General features: G+C 39.6%; 1 long non-coding RNA gene across 1 annotated transcript in view; it reads left to right on the top strand.

The window, feature by feature from the left end:
* LOC148426941 (uncharacterized) overlaps positions 1–19,918 on the top strand; it is a 74,809-nt gene that overhangs the window by 5,345 nt on the left and 49,546 nt on the right. The window contains exon 2 of the long non-coding RNA XR_015863968.1: positions 3,125–3,355. This is a non-coding gene — a long non-coding RNA (uncharacterized LOC148426941). The remainder of the gene's footprint in view (positions 1–3,124; positions 3,356–19,918) is intronic.

Genomic DNA, 19,918 nt, shown 5'->3' with positions numbered 1-19,918 from the left:
CATGCCATTTTCACACATTTTCACACAGAACACAGAAATATAAATCAATATGTTAACAGAGACTTAAGGCCTTTACTTTTCCGGCTATAAATAAAGAGAAGAAAAAAAAAACACTACCACCAACATTTTAAATATCTACTAAACAAGCACAAACATGTCAGGTCGATATTTAAATGCAAATTGTTTTTAGATTTTTGCACCTCAAAAAAGAAATGCCGGTAAATGTATAAGGTAACGCAGCATGGACATATAAGGCCCAAATTTTAAAGTAACACGTGTGTCAATTAAAAGACGTAGTTTGAGGGAAGCAGAAAAATGACACCAAACTTTCAAATAATAATGAGACCTGGCAGATGCACATTCCAAGTTAAAAAAAGAATTGTTCACCTCAAATATTTTGACAGCTGCATTCACGTTATTTTACTAAACGCTCGTTTACTTTGGCCCCCAATCAATGCTATTTGTAAAGATTTTTTTTTTGCATTTCAGTCATGTACAGTAACTCTGCTGTACTGCATTTGGGGTCTCACTTTGGTGAGTTTGTGAATTCCAGTCACAGGGTTCAATGTATGGAATGATGCTTCATGTAATTAACACCAACACATGACACTCAGTGGGTTTAAATTGCATTCTGAAAGAATAGAAAAGCGGCGCAAGGAATCGCACAAATCTTGAATCTCACAAATCTTGTCTGGCAAACAAACGGTTTAAGAGGCTCTTTGTGATTTGGCCAAATCCCACTACGCCCCTGGACATGTTACATCGAAGACAAGCTGGATATATATAGCTAGATTCAATCTTAATGTTAATTAGAATTTGAACCAGGTCAATACTTACCGTTTTATTACGGCCTTTCGTTATGAACAATTTTGTTCCTAATTGGGTCAATTGCGCAACTTCAGGTGGTTGTGTTATGTATTTAACGTTCAACAAATAGTGTTGCCACAGTCATGTTTGAAATAAAATGTACGTATGATACAAAAGGAATAGGCCAAGGGCATCAAATCCAGAACAAACAGCCTTACTGAAGAAATACAAACGACAACATCTGCCACCCACACCACGGCACTTTATTTTCTATAAATAAAACTGAAGACATAAGTGGTGTGCTGTATTTCCAGGGCCAGTAGGATATGAGAGTCTTCCTGCAGACTAAGCTGCTTGAAAGTGCCACGCTCCTATCAAAGTGTGTTAATGTGATGGACAGGATTCCTGCATTCATCTGCCATGTGTTAAACACTGGCCTGCAGCAGTGAGCTGATGTTTTCCCTTCTGAATGAGAATGACAAATACAGCCTGAATTATTTTGTCAATTTGCTTTGAACACACGTTGCAATACAGCTTCATACGTCGCTTGTTTTCTTTCGAATCAAGATTATTTGATTGTAGGCCACTGAAGGTCATTGCTGTAGTTGTCAGCTACTTAAAATGATCTGCACACGTGAGCCACTTTGCTCTCCCATTTTCAGCTTTCTTTTCTAAACAAATATTGACATAAAAAGATCAAGTCTTCGTGATTGAAGGTAAATCTTATTTTTATTATAAACTTGTTGAATTCCTACTACCAGCAATTGTTATGTGCTCATAAAGTCTACTGCAATCTCTCTCCCGCTTCCCACATTTTTTGCTGTAAACTGAGTCCTGGTTAAACACACAGATAGACGCACGCGCACCTACACACACAAACGCATGCACACACGCACGCACACACACATACATGCACACACACATGCACACACGCACACACATACTCCCCAATTGCGACCTCAGTGCATCGCATATATATATATATATATTTGTTTTAATTAAAAAAAAAAAGCTATATTGCAGAGAGCTGCGCTGTGAATGTTCTCTGCATGCTAGACAGTCAAGTTAACTATAAATGCGCTTACCACGGGCACCACTCGGACATCAGACATCGAACCACCGCAGTACACATATTTACTTAACCCTTAAATTATTACACCTTATTCAGTAACTGCACTGTTGTCCCGTTCCCATACATTTGGCTGTAGTCTCATTGACAGTATCAGTTATATTAGCGGTCAAAATAGAGTGAAGCTTGTAGCTGAGCAAACATGATAACAATCAGAGTTTACACTTGAAACACCAATTTATGATAAAAGAAATCTAGCAGCGCTGGTCTCAGCTAGTATGAGTTTCATGAGGGAGACGGGAGTTGTAATCTACTCCCACCCAGGAGTTGTATCTACTTTTGCACTCACTGGTAGGTGACAAAACACAGTTTTTTTTTTCGTACCTAATGTGTATTTTAAAAGTTAGTTTGGTTAAATATCATATCAAGTTTTTTCATGGAATCTGACACTGTCTTGCCAATTTTACTTAAGTAGCCATCATGACGAGAAAGCCCCCTCACCCTAAAATTTTTTTTTAGATGTTTCTCACTTATGTCAAAGCCATGTCTGCGTGCAAGAACAAATTTGATGTCTTTATATGTTAGGCCAATACTAAAATAAAAAACAATAAACTTCTCATGGATGATGTGTCGGCTCAGTCTGCTCCATCGCCGTGTTTGTTTAACTTCCAGTTCATTAATGTAGGAAATAGGATTGCGAGCTCTCGCAATACGTATTGCGGGATCCCGCAATACTATTGCAAGAGCTCGCAAAAGTATTGCGAGATCTCACGATAATTTTTTTTTTCTCCCTGTCCCTTTAGGGGCTCCGTACCGTTTGAACCTATTTACTATATGAGGCTTGACTTTTTTTTTCATCAAAACCGAATCTTTCAAAACCTCTGGCCGAAGTGGAGATTTGCCCAAGCCTCTGGTTTTGTGGTTGCATGTAACCAGCTTAAACCAGAAATTTGCGTCATCACGCTACTCTTTTTCCCACCAAAGACACAGATATTGGTGACGTTAGAGGTGGAGGTTCTTTCTGATTGGAAACGTCAGAGGCAGAATTTCGTTCTGACTGCACAGAATTTGGTGACACTACAGCCGCCTAGCGACTTGGCATGCTTGTATGTGTATGAAACTAGGCTGTGCTGGATTTGTATAGACGCGATTTCTTGACATAAATAAACGACAACATGTAGACAAGGCCTCCGAGTGGTGTTTTTAACAGTTGCCAAGATTTCTCATCTTATTTTTCTTGGGGTTCAGAAGCAAAAAACCAGAAGACATCCATTGCCTGAGGCGGACAGCTCACCTTCTTTGAGGAGGAGCCACAGATGAGGCAGCAGTCGCTATCCCTTCAGCATTGGAGGTTGATCTGAATGAATGCACACATGTGAGGCCGGGGCCCTCAGATGGTGGGTCATACAGACTATTCGGTCAGTGTTGTGTGATGGAATGAAGAGGAACTGAGCACCAGCCCGGAAGGCCCGCACATGGGTAAGCAGTGTCCCAAAACTGTTCACCTTGTGACATATGAATGTTGTGCAGCAAGTGCCACGATTGCGGCAAATAGTAAAATTTAGAGTTGAGCAAGTCCCAGACAAGGGAAACCTTCACATGGAGATACTCATCATCTTGGAATTAAAACATAGATGTTTCAATGTACCGCCTGCAACAGGTAGTCATTTTTATATTTTACAAAATTACTGCATCTCGCAGGCCGGATTAAACCCATTGCCAGAATGGGCATGCGGGCCGTACATTTGATAGCCATGGCCTGGACAAACTTTGAACCTGTAAAAAAGCTGTAAAAAAAAAAGTGGTTAACAGTTGTTGAACGTTTTTTAATACACATTTTTCCTTGTGTCAATGTTACAAAAGATGCCATTTTAGGTTTACTTATACAATTTTTATAGATAATAATCTTACTTGTGGTTGGCGTGGCAAGTAGGTTGGGGTCGGCATATGTTTTCTCTTTCCTAGGAGCGCTTTGCAAAATATAATCGGGAAGCACTGGCTTAAGCCTAAAAACAGTACAAATCATTTGATCTGTATTGTATAAGACATGACAAGATACAGAATCTTTTTTTGTATTTTAATCCCTTTCTTGCCTAGCTTCACAGCGTGGTGAGGCATTGTTTATGCTTCAGGGAAAACGGTTAGTGTGTTCAACAATTTCAATGCTAATATGAGTCGGCTAGGTTAGGGGGAGAAGTTTCAAAAATAGATGGTTTGGGTGGGGCTAATGCTAGCAGCCTGCCTATATCATCGTTATTGTCTTTAACGTGCTGGTTAACATGAGTTTTTGTATGCTTCATCTTGATACACGTTGACCAGAACTATTTATAGACTATTATTAATGGCAATTGTAGAGTGAAAATTAGCGCTAGCTGACCTTGTCATTATTGCAAGTTGTGACAGAGATCTTGCGGACAAAGTTTCGAAATGCTGGAGAATCCACTGCGGAAAGCGTCAACTTATCTTCAAAGTACGACATACTCTCCCATGAGTCTCCTAACCTCCTGAGTGAGAGAGCACGAATCTTGCCTGCTTTATTTTATTCCCACTCACAATACTCTGCTTGTTTTCTTTTTGCTAACTTCCCGTCACTATGGGTCCGCTCAAAATGGTTTGTGAAATTACTGGTGCTATTTGGCTAAGTGGACAGCTCTTTCAGTGTCATGCACAAAAGTGCACTTATATATTCTTCTTGTCTTTATCTCTGATGAACTGAAAGTAATGGGCATATGTCCATCTTGTTTATGTATTGTCCATATTCAACCTGCCGTCTACTACTGCCACATTCATCTCTGCTGTAAATACTAACAACAGCAAGTAAACATTTAGCCACGGACTTGTCTCCTCCTATCTTGCGTTTTTTTGGGTGAATTTGGGAAAAAAAACCCTACCCCCAGACTATAAATGCATTATAATGCATTGTATTACTCTCATTTTCTGTTACCTGCAACAGGCACTTGATGCTAAAAAATATTACGATGTTTTTTGTGTGATACATCTTTCTCTACCGAGTTACAGTAAAAAACAATGCACGGTAATTAATGCACAGTAATTACATTACTTTTGTAATGCATTACCCCCAGCTCTGCACACACATAAAGGAACATTTTGATGTCTGTATCTTTATTTAGATATTTTTCTGCTATTTTTACATGCATGCAGTATAGCATACCCTTTGATAACTGCCAGTTATTGATACTAACTGCATATCAACCTTTACTGTAATTTCCCAAAGAAAATATGTACCTGTGTTTAAGATGCACTCTTAATTTTGGAGGTCAAATTCTAATGTTTTCTATGTTACTGTGAGTAAGACACACCTACACTTTGGCAACAGTGTAAAAACCAGTGGTGGACCGTCAGGGCAAGCAAGGCCTTCTCTGCTGGCCTAACATAACCTACTTATTAGACAGCTGTAATAGCGAATCAAATCACAAGATCGCCATCTAGAGGCCTCACCTTGAACGTGACATGAGTGGATATATATATATATATATATATATATATATATATATATATATATATATATATATATATATATATATATATGTATGTATATGTATGTATATGTATGTATATATATATATTGTCGTGCTGTTACCTTCCACGTGTGATGGCGAAGCGTGGGTGGACAGAGTCACATGACAAAAGTTCCTCCTTTGTGCACTTTACTTGCCTCCAATACGCACACAAGTTACAATCACGAGTGAACGTTATTTAAGTTATACTCTACGTTGTTCTTAGCCTCTAGCTCGGGCAAGACAGCGCTGAGCTGTATCCGTGCAGTAAGCCGTGAGTACCAAACAACAACCATAGAACAACAACTCGTCTCGCGATGACAACCGCTAATTGGATACGAATGTTGCATTCAATGACCAAACCTGGCCCGGAAAACTAAAACAAGAAATTGATACACAACTATAGATCGTCAACATCTTAACTGCCTTACAATATGTATGTATATATATATATATATATATATATATATATATATATATATATATATATATATATATATATATATATATATATATGTATATATGTATGTATGAAGTCTTTTCACTCACTGAAGTAAATACCCAGTTGCTGTTTGAGGATTGGGCGAGCAGGAGCCACAACAGCCACGTATCGGAGCTGTCTCACAACAAGGCTTGTCTGGAAATAATTTCGTAATCCATTAATTGGCGTGCAGCAGCCAGCGGGGCAGGGCTTTTTGTGCAGTATGTTTTTCAGAGATGCATACTAATCATATAAAGTGATCCTTTGTACTCAGGTTGACACCAGTGACGAGGGCTTTTAGACATACTGTATGCACTCATGCACACACACGCATACGTGCATGCGAACAGGCATAAGCTGAGTGCATCGTTCACGAGCCGAAGTCTGAGCGCCGAGAGCAGAATAAGTGTATTATTTTCCTTGAAGAGTGTTATTTTCCTGTCAGGGCCTGATGGCAACGTGCCACCACATTTGACAGTGAGGGTTCATTCCTTCATCGCGTGTGTAGTGATGATGGTGGTGGCGGAGGGGTGACAGTCAGACAGACACTAGATGTATCTTGATGCTGGCATTAGCATGCAAATAACCATATCGGATTCTTTAGAATGGTAATGGATAACTCTAAAATAATTCTATACATATCCCAAAAAAACCTGCTGATCTTCTGTCTGCTCTGTGTCCACTAATGGGGCAACTTGTCGGCTAAATTATTTGATGAAATTTCACTCTGTATTTCCAGGCTGAGCCAGTCAGAGAGAGATTGTCACTTTGCTATGTGCCCATTGGTTAGTGGAATGACGTCACCGCTTTATCTGTGGAAAGGCAACTATGAGCAAGTGATTTTTAAAATCATATTTAAAACGTAAGAATAACACAAAAACCTTTTTTATTCAAACCATTGCTTTATTCCTTAGGTTTGTAGAACGGAGTATGTTGCAGTATGCTGGTCAGAAACCCCGGTTCATGTAACCATGATTTTGAAACACAGCTCAGACATTCACGAAATTGCACCTGCTGCATACTAATGATCACACACTCATCTAATCATTCCTAACTGCGTGTTTGCATGCTTGCTGATTATTTACTCTGTGTTTATGCTTTCATGCTTCCAAGTACAGCGGAACCCCTCGATCCGAATGCTTTTGTACACAAAACATTACTTTACGAGTCAAAATTGGGCCACATTTTTGCCTCTTCATATGAGAAAAAAAGTTCAATATACGAGCAATAACTCGTATGCTCCAAGAGAAAACTTGAAATTTCCGCACCTATTAAACACGCCATACCACTGCACCAATATCCTTCTCTCCCATTGGTCAGAATCCTTCACATTCATTGTCTTGCTCTCTTATTGGATGTGCTGTACTGTATAGCTCGCTCGTGTACAACTTTCTCTTCATTGTTCAGTGGGCTAGCGTCATTGCACAAAAGAGTCATGTTGATATTCGCAACAGGCAATGTTCGGCCAGCGTGGCGTGTGTTCTCTTTCGATGGGGGCTTTACGGTCGAGCGAGTGTGGAGGAGAGAGAAAGTAATGCCGCGTTAAGATGGAGAGCGTTGTTTACGCTCTACGCGAGGCGTTTTGTCGCGAGGTCAAGATGAAGTTCACTTTTCACGCAACAGTGTCACGCGAGGGGAGGGGAGTGAGCTTGCTGTGCACTTTAAGTGGATCCGGAAAGGAGAGCAATCCTGAAAACTTTCACTTTTCCGGGATGTGGCAGAGCCAATATTTTCTCCGACAGCACCTTTATTCTTCTGTTTTTACATTGCGTGTCCCTCGCTTCAGGGCAATACTCGTCTGCTAAAAAAAAAGTTTCAATGTCCCAATTAAGTGCCGATACCGTGCTAAATACTGTGCTGTCAGTGCTGCACAATCGTTAGCTTAGCACAGTAACTACGGTTCAACAGCTGTTTAAAAAAAAAAAAAAGCAAACGCTGCACATACCAGTTGTCCCAAGTTCTTGCTTCCGCCTTTCTACAAGCCAGGTGAGTGCTCTTGCTTGGCTCCGTTTTGTATTGAAAGCTCAGCTGGCCGTGTTGGATCGCTCCCGGTGACCGCAAAGCGGCCGCCATGATTCATTCCTGCCCCCTGGGTGAGCTGTTGAATTTTCCCTAAGTTGATTGGCTGTCGCAATGCGACAGGCGAAAAAAGTTAAAAAAAAATTAACTTCACGCGACACTCCATTCGCTCCATCGCACCCTGTCGCGTGAACTCCATTGAGTACAATACAAAACTGTTCGCTTTTTCGCCTCGTTTGCGTTCGGTGTGCACACAGCATCACACGTTGTTAAGTTTGTTTGGTATGAATGTCTCTGTTTAGAGAAACCCTCCCACCACACACAAAACCATGAGCCTTTCACCAAAGTGAATTTTTCATTAAACTGGGATACATATTTTTTTCCGTTTTTTTTTCTTTTCTGTTTTTCGCCCGACATCCACTGTATATCGCGTTTTACGAAAGGCAAGGTACCATATAATAATACATGTAATATGTCATTTTTTTCGAGCTTGGAACAAATGAGGCAATTTACAAATAAAATGTGATTCACTATAAGAGTGATTCAGGATCCAAACTGGATATCCTGCATGTTTTCCAATTTTCTCTCCCCAACACACCTAACTCGAATGATTAGCTTACTAACGAGCGCTGCAGGAGCTAGAAAATGATCCTAATCATTTGAATCAGGTGTGTTTGAGAAAGGAGATTCAAAATCATGCAGGGTACCGGCCTCGAGAACTGGAGTTCAACACCTGTGGATTAAAATGACAGACAAATAATAGTACCCACCTCTGCCAGCCAGCACAGATGAAACAAAATTACCTGGAAGTAAAACAGCTCCTTCTTTTCATTTAATTCTCAGACTGATAAAACAAAGGAGCAAGGCAAACAAAGTGGAGCAAACAAAAGGAAAGAAAGAAGAAGGAAGGTGTCATTAGCGGTTTTGTTTTTGTGGCACCACAATACCTTGTGACCACCTTCGATAGAGGACGAGGAGTCTGAGATAGATGGAGCCCCCCCACACACGCACACACACCCCCGTGTCAGCCATGTGAAGAGAAAGGAGTTTAATTTAGATAATTATCTCACAAATTAACCACAAAGTCTTTCCCTTTTAATTACCTGTCTTGGGGAGCATTGCAACAAAACAAAACGCAGAGCCCGGGAGGTCTTTGTTCACATGGTCTTTGGGGGAGGCGTAAATTGCCTATGGCCATCCTGAAAGGCCAGATAACCCATTGAGGGAACAAGCACTAAAGCATTTGATAGGCTAATGGGGAATGCTGTTAGCACACTTGCTTGTAATTGGGTGTCATAAATCTGGAACAGGTGATGGCGGAACAAAAGAGGTCTTCGGTCTGTGTATGGAGGCCACTGGTGGGACTTGTAAATCCTCCCTCCCACTCAATGGCACTATGGGACGCTGCATATGCGCCGGCAACTCGAAATCCATGAATGTTGGAGATCTCTCATCAATCCTCTGTCAGTGCTTGGCTTCACAATCATATATTTGCACTGTGAATGTGTTTGTGTGTGTTTGAGGCCCTGTAGCTTGGATGTTATCGAGGCTGAAGGTGATTGTGCCAGCAGCTATTAACCTTGCTGTTAAAATGACAGCTTGTCTGATTAGCGTCCATACTTAAAGCGCTGACATTTTCAATTTCACTCCAGTCTTCCTCAGGTCTTTGTCGCAGAAAGAGAGATCATCTTTTGCAGGCTAATAACTGTTATTACTAGCGTTGCGGTTTCATTCCCTTTGCATTGTTTATTCAGCACTGTGGTCAAGTGAGGAAAGGTAAAGTGACTCACCTTATTGCCAATGTGAGTGGGGGATGTTGAAAAATCAAATGCACGTATTATACAGTAATTATTCTAAAATGCAAAAAAAAAAGGTTTGGGTTTGACTGTTTTTTGTCTCTTAGGACTTTCTTTGAAACTTGAGGGCTTTGAAACTTGAGGGTGACCGTTTGAATCCCAAACTGACTCACCCTTCCACTATTGAGACTGTAGATGCTGGAAGGGTGATAGTGTGCTTCCTAACCACTGCTGAGCTGCCCTTAAGCAATACCCCCTCTAACCCGTGCTAAAAAATGCTACATTTTTTGTGAGCCCCTTTTACATGGACATCCCTGCTTTCATGCCTGCATGTGTGGGGTCTTGTTGTCTATATCGTGGACAGCTCAAAAATATATACTGTACATCGACATGTACTGTACATCAGAGTGCATTTTCACCTCCTAGTTTCATTGAAGCCATTTCCAAACCATCCATCCATCCATCCATCCATCCATCCATCCATCCTCTATACTGCTTATGCGCACAAGGGCCAGGGGCATTTTCAGGGTAACCTGTTAGACATTTGGGAGAAACTAAACACAAAGAAGGAGAAAAGGCATTCTTTCACCAGCTCATGCATGAGGAGAACGAAGAAGGACTGCACGAATACAATTCTGCGGCGTTCTGTCACAGCCTCTCTGCACCCTCTCTTTTATTTAGTTCAGAGGATGGAGCCTATCCCAGCTCTCTTTGAGAGTAGAGATGCTTTTTATATGTAAATAGACAAATCTGTTCCAAGCCCCCCCAAAATGCTCCTAAACACTTTAAATGACTACTATTAATAAATTATTAAAATGCATCAAAAACGGTAACAAGTACATATTAGAATTTACATTACTGCATATTAATCAAAATATATAATGTAAAAAGATAATTTAAAAAACACCCCTAAGCCCTTTAAATTAATCATACTGATATTACTTGTGGCAGTTGATGATATGAATGCAGGTCACTTGCTTACCTTGAGATGGTGCTGGTGTGTTGGTGAGGAGTCCATAGAGAGAGAGAGAGAGAGAGAGAGAGAGAGAGAGAGAGAGAGAGAGAGACACCATTTTAGGTTGTTTGATTAGTATGGGTTTTTTTTTACATTTCCCGTGATCCAGGAATCATTTACAATACCACAGGAGCAATAATATGTTGGGGGGGGGGGGAGGGTTATTTTGAGCAATATGTTTACTTAAGTTTAGTTTGGAGTCACGCGAAGTTCTTCCTGTGTGATGTAATTGCTTAAGTGCTAACGACGTGCTAACAACTTTAACGTCAGACGCGACAAACCAAAGTGTATGTTACATATGTGTTTTTATGTGAATATGTAATATGAACTGTAGGTATGTTCATTTTATCTGTGTTAGTTCTACAGTGTAACTTGTTGGTGGTAAGTGTGTTTGAAATGAGTTAAGATGAAAATTGGAAAACCAGGGTAAACAGCAATGCAAAAAAAAAAGTGTCTGATTTGTGGGAAAGCCGGATTATTAATACATTTTAATTGTGTTTCACAAAGAGTAACAAATGGGGTAGACATCACGAGTTGTGCTAACATAATACGTTATAGTCTTGTAGGAGCGAGGGCTGGTTTGACAGGCAAAAATAGTTTGTCAGTTAATTTGTTAAAATGTTGTCAAGTTTATAATCTAAAAATTGATAATAACTGTAAATATGTTATTCAATTTGTTTTACTGTGATGTTCGTTGTTACGGTGTATTTTATTTGTTGCCATGGAGACATTTTTGTTGTGGCACTTTCGGGTTTATTTGGCATGCGCTGCTGTGACGTGGAGAAGACAAGCGTCGACTGAAGCGACAAAGTGACTTGTTTTCATCAGCCTATTAAAGATTTGAACATTTGGATTTCATTCCCCTCAGAGTTGGAAGGCATCCATCGAGGTTACAAGTTTGCACTTTTTCATTTAATAGCGTTATAGGTTCATTTGTATAATCATGTAAATAATTGTATCGTTTTTGTATTTCTATTTGTTACTGTTTTACAGTTTGACGGTGACAGATAATTAAACGTCAGCTGTGCATATGATAACTTGTGGCGTGGTTGATCCAGTGAGAGGGAGTGACAGCTGGTGTCTCGTGTCATATCGAATGCCAACAACGTTGCCTTTTGTGTCTTGATTTTCCTCTCATTACAAGAGACAAGATTTTTTCGCCGAGGCTTTTCACAACCTGAATTTTCGTAACGAGGTGTTCGCAAGTAGAGGTACCACTGTACTGCATGTGTGAATAATTGTAATTTATACCCCAACACCGAATAGGAAGTAAGAGCCATCATATTGCTGCAAACCCACCCTTCTACTTTATGCACACAACGGGGGGAGTCTTGCCGCCCCCCAATGTTTGTGTTTTGCAGGCGTCATGTGTTTGTGCGGCGCTCATCGCTGCTCTCCATGTGTGGTGGCAGCAGGTGTGAACAACTCTCACTACGAGAAGGGCACACTTCAGCGCTATCCCTTCAACTGGTGAGAGCGCATTGGTGAGACATGAAGTCCCAGTGTCGGGGTGGTGAGGACAGGGAAAGATCAATAGCAGCAAGAGTGGAGTTTGGATAATTATAGTTGTTAGCTGACCAAGGAGTGCATCTACAGTTGCCCCTCCACTGAGAGTCTCTTATCGTTATCTGGCCTGCCATTACAGATTTAAAGGCTGCTGTCTTCCTCCTTTGCTCTCTGTCTTCTTGATCCTTCCTCTCCTTGCCATCAACTTCTAGTCCCTGGCAGTGTTGGGAGTAATGCATTACTTTTTGCGGTAGTGTAATACATTACACACACAGACACACGCACGCACGCCTACATACACACGCACACACACGCATTATAGTTGCATTATAATTTACTTTCTTTATTAGTACCTGCGACAGAAGCGGTGAGTGTGGCAGCAGCAGTTGACAGGTTGAATATGGACGATACTTACATAAGATGGACATAAGCTCATTGCTTTCAGTTCGTCAGAGATGAATACAATGAATAGAATAGTTAGGTGCACTTAGTGCGTGACACCTAAAAAGCTGTTCACTTCGCGCCAGATAGCACCTGTAATTTGACAAACCATTTACAGTAGAGCGGAGCCATGGTAACGTGAAGTTAGCGAAAAGAAAACAGGAGGAGAATTGAGAGTGGGGATTAAAACAAAGTAGGCAAAATTATCATTTTCTCACTCTTTGACCTCAAGAAGTTAGACACTTGTAGCGGAATATGTCGTAGAAGATAGTGGATACTAGGCAGTAGACAAGCTGCCGCGAGATCTCTGTTGCAACCAGCAATAATGACAAAGTGAGCTAAAGCAAATTTTCACTGTACAATCGCTATTAATATAAGTCTTAAAATCGTTCTGCTCAATGTGTATCAAGATGAAGCATACGAAACTCATGTTAAACAGTACACTAAACAAAATAATGAGGATGTAGGCGAGCTGCTAACGATAGCCCCACGAAACCATCTACTTGAATTTGAAGACTAACATTGAAATTGTGAAATGCACTGTTCCTGCCTGAAGCACAAACAATGCATCACTATGTTGTGAAGTTAAAGTAGTAAAGGGATTAAAAAATATTTGGTATCTTATCTTTAAAGTTTCACAATACAATACAGATCAATTGATTTATACTGTTTTTAGACTTAAGCCAACATTCCACTGGATGTGTATCGAGTGTAATGAGCTAGATTTAGAATGGCAAATCCATATTTCCAGTCATGGTGAGAGTAATATAAAGGTAATGCAATCGTAGTGTAATGCCTTACATTTCAAATACAGTTATATGGTAATGTAACTAATTATTTTGAAAAGACAATAATATGAAATAAATAATGCGTTACAGCGTAGAAGTAATTTGCCCAATAAGGCTCCCTGCTCATTCATCCATTACATGATCTGACAACTTGTTGCGCATTTGAACTTGCTACAATGGCTTGTTTGTGTAATCCTTCACTGCAATTCACCTCCAGTCTAACCGGTCCTTCACAGCTTCCTCCTATCATTTCTCCTGTTCGTCTTTACTATTCCCTTCACTTCTGCCTCCTCTTAACCGCTAATCTCTTTTCATATCCTCGCTTGTCTGCTCGCCAACCGTCCTCTTTCTTTTCTGTTAGCTGCTTGCGCTAGCAGATTGTGCCAAGAGGAAAACATCATTGTAAAGGCGCAGCATTTGACTGGACAGATTAGGAGTGTCCAGCCAGATGATGTTAAAATAGCTATCTCCAGGATTTGCGAATACTCTTTTTTTTTTTTTTTTTTTGTCTCTCAAAAGGCGCACATGTGCAGCGATGTTGATCTTTTCAGACACAAGCGGCATGTGACAATGAAGCGGTTGGGGATTAGGTAGCGCGAAAGAACAGAATTGAGTCCCCCCTGCGGGCTTTTTGTTGGAATCCTGATCGAGCTGGGATTATCTGAGGATGAAGCGATGACAGTACATTGCTACTATTATAGTACATACATACGTACAAATATATACAGTATGTATGTGTGTATGTATATATATATATATATATATATATATATATATATATATATATATATATATATATATATATATATATATATACTGTATATATTTCTTTATTTATTGTGTCTGTATTAATTGTATCTTAACTCTTTCCTTGCCATCGACAAGAATTTTTGACATGTAAAATACTTTTTTTTTTTTTTTTTCATTATTTGCATGATGGAATTCATGGCCAGCACTCTTAATTTAATTTTAAGCTTACTGAGCAGTGTAGTAATTAAGTGTGACCATTTGTTGGGAGTGGCGGCTCGGTGGTGCAGTGAATCGCACGTCCGCCTCACAGTTCAAAGGTCCCGATTCTAATCCACCTGGCTCCGGCCTTCCTGTGTGAAGTTTGCATGTTCTCCCCCGAGCCTGCGTGGGTTCTTCCTCCCACACTCCAAAAAACATGCACGGCAGGTGAATTGGACAAACTAAATGGTCCATAGGTGCGATTGGGTGCGTGAATGGTTGTTCGTCTCCGTGTGCCCTGCGACTGGCTGGCAACCAGTTCAGGGTGTCCCCCGCCTACTGCCAGAAGCCAGCTGAGATGGATGCCAGCAAGCCTGCGACCCCTGTGGGGATAAGTGGCTCTGGTAAATGGATGGATGGATGTTGGGAGTGTTGCTCTTGATAGCTATGAAAAATGTGGCTGAATGTAGAGAATCAGCTATTACAGTAATCCCCCGTACTTTGTGGTTAATGGGGACTGCTTGAAATGAAAAACATCAAAGTAGACATCCGACGGAATTTTCATCCATGTGTATGTGGGTACCTGAGTTTTTTCAATGTGAAAAGTATTTATACTTTAGATATTTTAAGACAAATATTACTGCAGTGCACATATTTAAATCTTAAATGAATAAACCGTATACAGTAACCGGAATGCTATTCCTTCTCATTTCCATGTGTTGACTGTACATAGTCGGGTTCACATTCCTGTTTTTGTGGATCATCCAAACACATGGAATTGCTAAACTGACAACCAATCGCCGATGACGGTCTCAAATATTTTTTAAACAGGCGATGACAAGCAGGTCTCACGGTTCTCCGGAGACCCCTGGTGTTATGGATCACTATATATTTGCGTCTTCTTGCTGAATAACGCAAAATGACAGGAATACCTTTCAATCACAGCTCTTTGAAGTGGGTGACTGGAGAGTACTTGTCTCCAAAAGATCAGAAAAGATGTCAAAAACACTTTGACAATGGTTTAACAGGCGCTGGCCGTGGTGCTGAAGCTTCAGAGCCAGAAGTGACTGAACCGAAAGACTAATCTCCTGTCTCAGAGTACACCGGGATTCAAAGACACATGCATGGATTACCCGATTACATTTGGAAAACAGGTCAACCATCTTTTTTGACTTTATAAACCACAGGTGTCAAACTCAAGGCCCGATCCGGCCCACCACAACATTTTATGTGGCTCGCGAAATGCTGGTTACGTTTCTGGCTAAAATACCAACTTAACAAGTTGTCTTCAACTACTTCAAGTACTACTAAGTATGCAACTTCAAGTATTTTCTGAAACATAAACATTGAAAGCTCTCACAGGTTTAACAAATAGCTTGAATATCATTGTTGAACCAACGAATGTTGCTATCCTCTTGTCTGCTGGCCAAATAATCATAAAAAGTACTTTCCAGCAAATTGACCTGAATGTGTGGTAGAGTGGGACGTCATTCTGCATTTGATTACAAACACAAATGATCCATGTGTTCTGAACATCCCATATAATGCCAATCAACAACATACTCCCAATGTTCACATCAATTGAGCATTTTCATCACTTTCCTGATGGAATCTCGTATTGTTGCGATAGGTGGTCGCTTTTCCTGTGCTCCCCTTTTGCCATCTCTCTGATCTCTTGCTGCCATTTAAGCATCAAAGATGCTGAAGAGGTTGGGATCCTTCCTCACAATTCCCTTCATCTTCTTCAAAAGGAGGATGGTGCAAAGGCCAACTATGTGTCTTTCAAACATCTTGACGGAAATAGTTCGAGCACAAAGCTTGAAACTTGTTAAGCCTGTCTCACACACATGCACACTCCATTAAAGGTCACTGACAGCAGACATTTTGGTCAACTCAGTATATTATCTAATCTATAAATCATGATATTTTAAACATTCCACAGTTGTGTGATATATTTGGTGAATTGGAAATTTAATTTCTCATGAAATTAGGCTTTTTTTGCTGTACTTCTAAGCTGCCTCTCATATATATATATATATCATCTCATATATATATATATATATATATATATATATATATATATATATATATATATATATATATATATATATATATATATATATATATATATATATATATTGTGTTCATTGGTGGCTCAGTGGAGCAGTGGTTAGCATTAGTAGTGGGAATTTTTGGCTGTCTCATGATTCGATTAAGATTTTTGATTTTCGATTCTCAACGATTTTCGGTTCAAAATGATTCGATTCAATTACTTAAAAACGATTTCTGCTTCAATCTATATAAGTGCAAAGAATCATCATACGACGTGGTTCATTTTTGCAAGCCAGAATAACAAAGGGAGACTTTTTTAAGTTTTGATTTGTAAAGAGCATGCCACAAAAATAGCATGTTGACAACTGCTATTTTTTTCAACTAACTAAAATCAGTATAGCTTTTATAGTATAAAATAAGATGAAACAAAAAAGTAGAACAAGATACATTGTCATTTCATATTCCAAGATATTATTTTATTAATATGATGATGAATATAATATTATATCTTTTAAACTGTTGCCCAAATGAAAACTATTGATATACCAGTATATTTATGATAAGATATAAGATATAAATATGAACTTTTTCAAGTGAGCAGCTCAATTGATTGTACGGGGAAGTAAGGGGAAAATGTGGGAAGCATTATCAGTCACAATTGTTTGTAACATTATTTAGTACAGTAGAGACTATTTTTTACATGTATGTGAGTAATATGTGTTTGTGAATTCATTTGGAGTATGCATACATTGTTTTGTATTGATTACTTCTTGTTTGTTTTATGTTCTGTATGAATATTTTTCCTTGGTTAGCTCATTTATTTCAATCGTTCATTCCTTAACACAAAGTGAAACGACACCGTCCTCACTGACGACGAAAGGAGCGAGAGAGCAAGCTAAACTCTCAAGTGATGACGCAAGACGTCCTGATAGTTTGCAGCTTTGAATGCACATCTTATCATCAACATCAGCAGAGTGAAACTAAAAATAAAGAAGGTAACTTATATCAGCTCCGTTTTTTGACAGCACACATTGACAGCAGGTGCAAAAGAGAAACCTAAATTAGCTGACAATTCGAGAGCAGTTACCTTATACGTCGTTTGAGCTTTTAAATATGACCTTAACAATTTAACAAACAACATTATGAATACAGGCGTTGCCCCTGTACGACTTCAATGCATGGACTCGATAGCGTTCTTTTCCCCTACTTTGTAATTACCACACTCGAAAGCTCACCCTTTCGCAAAGTTTGCGGCAAAATAAAAGCTTAGCAAGAGTCGTCTAGAACAAATTACTGTAACTGAAAGGCAGAACAGAGACATTTAAACTCGCAGCCGTGGGAAAAAGACAAGATTGTGTTCAAACAGGCATGCTCGACAATTTCGCAACGGCCTGCGTGGTGACGCCATGACACGGCGTTTGGGACGAAAGCAGACAGGAAGCGTATCGATTGCTATTTTATTTAAATATCGATTTAATTACCTTTTATATCGATTTAAATCATAGTGAATGAGAACAGCGATCCTGATTATAAAATTATTTTTGGCACACCCCTTACTTAGTATCTTCCCCTCACATTTCAGGGACCCGAGTTCAAACACACCTCGCTCCGGCCTTCCTGTGTGGAGTTTGCATGGAGTCTGCTATTGGTCGGCCTCACTGGTTTCAAAATGGCGGAATGCTAAAGCTTTGTTCCATTGCGAGTCGTTACAAAACCGTATTTATAGTGCATTTTACTGCTTAATTCAACGTTGAAAGGGTGAGCCATGGGTCCGAAGATTGCTAGCGATGTTAAAGAGAGAAGTAAGAAGATGATTTATATGAAAAAGAAGCTGGAGATAATCTAGAATTACGAAGCTAGCCTAGGCTAGGCTAGGCTAGCTTCGTATTTCTTTTTTCTTGTTTTGTTCTTTTTTGTTTGCTTCCCTTTTCTTGTTTGGTTCTTTTTTGTTTGCAACTTTTTTATTGCTTACTTCTTTTTTCTTGTCTGCATCTTTTTTCTTTTTTGCGCCTGTTTTCTCATTTGCTTCTTTTTTCTTGTTTGATTCTTTTTTTCTTGCTTGCATCTTTTGTTTGCTGCTTTTTTTCTGGTTTGTGTCTTTTTTGTTTGGTTCATTTTTATTTGCTTCTTTTTTCTTGTTTGCTTCTTCTTTGCGTCTTTTTTCTTGTTTGTGTCTTTTGTTTGCTTCTTGTTTTCTTCTTTTTTCTTGTTTGCCTTTTATTGTTTGCTTTTTTTCTTGTTTGCATCGTTTTTCTTGTGTGCTTCTCCATTGTAAGGTGTTTTTGTTTGTTTGTATGTTTGTGGTTACCTTTTTTGTTGAAATAGTTTTTTGTTTTTGTGATTTGCACTTCAGGACCACCATATCTTTGGAACCCATACATACGTGAACTTCATCTGTCTCTTTTTTGTGTGTGTAGCGACCATGTTGGAGACTCACTCGGTAAGCTTGTCAACTGGTTCTATCACTCCTTAAGCTTGCATTCTCTGGAGCTCTTTTTTCACTTTGTGCCTTATTTCCACATGCGTTGTGGGGGGTTGATGACTGGTGTGATGTTGGAGTTGACCTTCATAGTGTATCTCACAGGTATCTTGCCCAGTTCATCTCTGACTAGATCTGCATACTCTTCAAACATTCTGTGTGGCAGTGTTTGTTCTTGCCTAGTGTCTATGTAATTGACATATTTGCTGAAGGACATACAGTATTTGCTTCATCCTCACACTAAAATGTAGACCAAGAATGGACTGCACATTTTTTATTCACCTGTTGCAAATCGTATAATTTCTCACCCAGGCTATAGCGAAAAGTTACAGTGCCAACTGGCTTGATTACAGCTTCTAAGGCAATTAATTTTCCTTACTTTTTGATTGTGCAGTTCTTCCTTTCACCTCATGACCTTGTATGTGTTGAAGGAGATGTCATTACATTTAGCTGCTCTGTCAAATTTTTTTTTTAGCCACTGTGCAATGGCCTTTTTTTCACTATTGTCATTTTTGGCTTGCACAGAGTTTATGTTACTTCCACCTTTTAGTGTTTTGCCTTCCACTGCAGGACCGTCTTCACTATCAAAATCCAATTCAGTTGACACTTGGTTCACCGGTCTTCTCCATATGTTGAGTCCGGTAGATCTGCACTAACTCTTAATAATGGTTTTGCTTCTTGCAGTTGTGGCATTGTTGCCCAAAAGCTGGGCACTCTTTTAGATTAGCTGAATGTGTACCACCACAATTGTTGCCGTTTGGGATCACAGATTGTCTGATTTGACAAAATATCTTGCTGTAAAGTGTACATATTTGCAGTTGCTACAGTTTTTGGCCCAGTACTTTGCTGTGTTATTTGGTTACACTAGTACCTCTACATAAGAACGCCTCTTGTTCAGGAAAAATTCAAGGCAAATACAACAAAGGCAACTTTGTTGACATATAGAATGAGGCACGACAGATCCGTTACGCCGCAGGGGTCACCAACCTTTTTGAAACT

Source organism: Hippichthys cyanospilos, chromosome 2, assembly GCF_059441005.1.
Source record: "Hippichthys cyanospilos isolate Australia breed blue-spotted pipefish chromosome 2, RoL_Hcya_1.0, whole genome shotgun sequence".
In the NCBI taxonomy this organism is placed as follows: Eukaryota; Metazoa; Chordata; class Actinopteri; order Syngnathiformes; family Syngnathidae; genus Hippichthys; species Hippichthys cyanospilos.
Note: the sequence above shows the minus strand (reverse complement) of the source record. Positions and strands in the feature narration are given on the sequence as shown.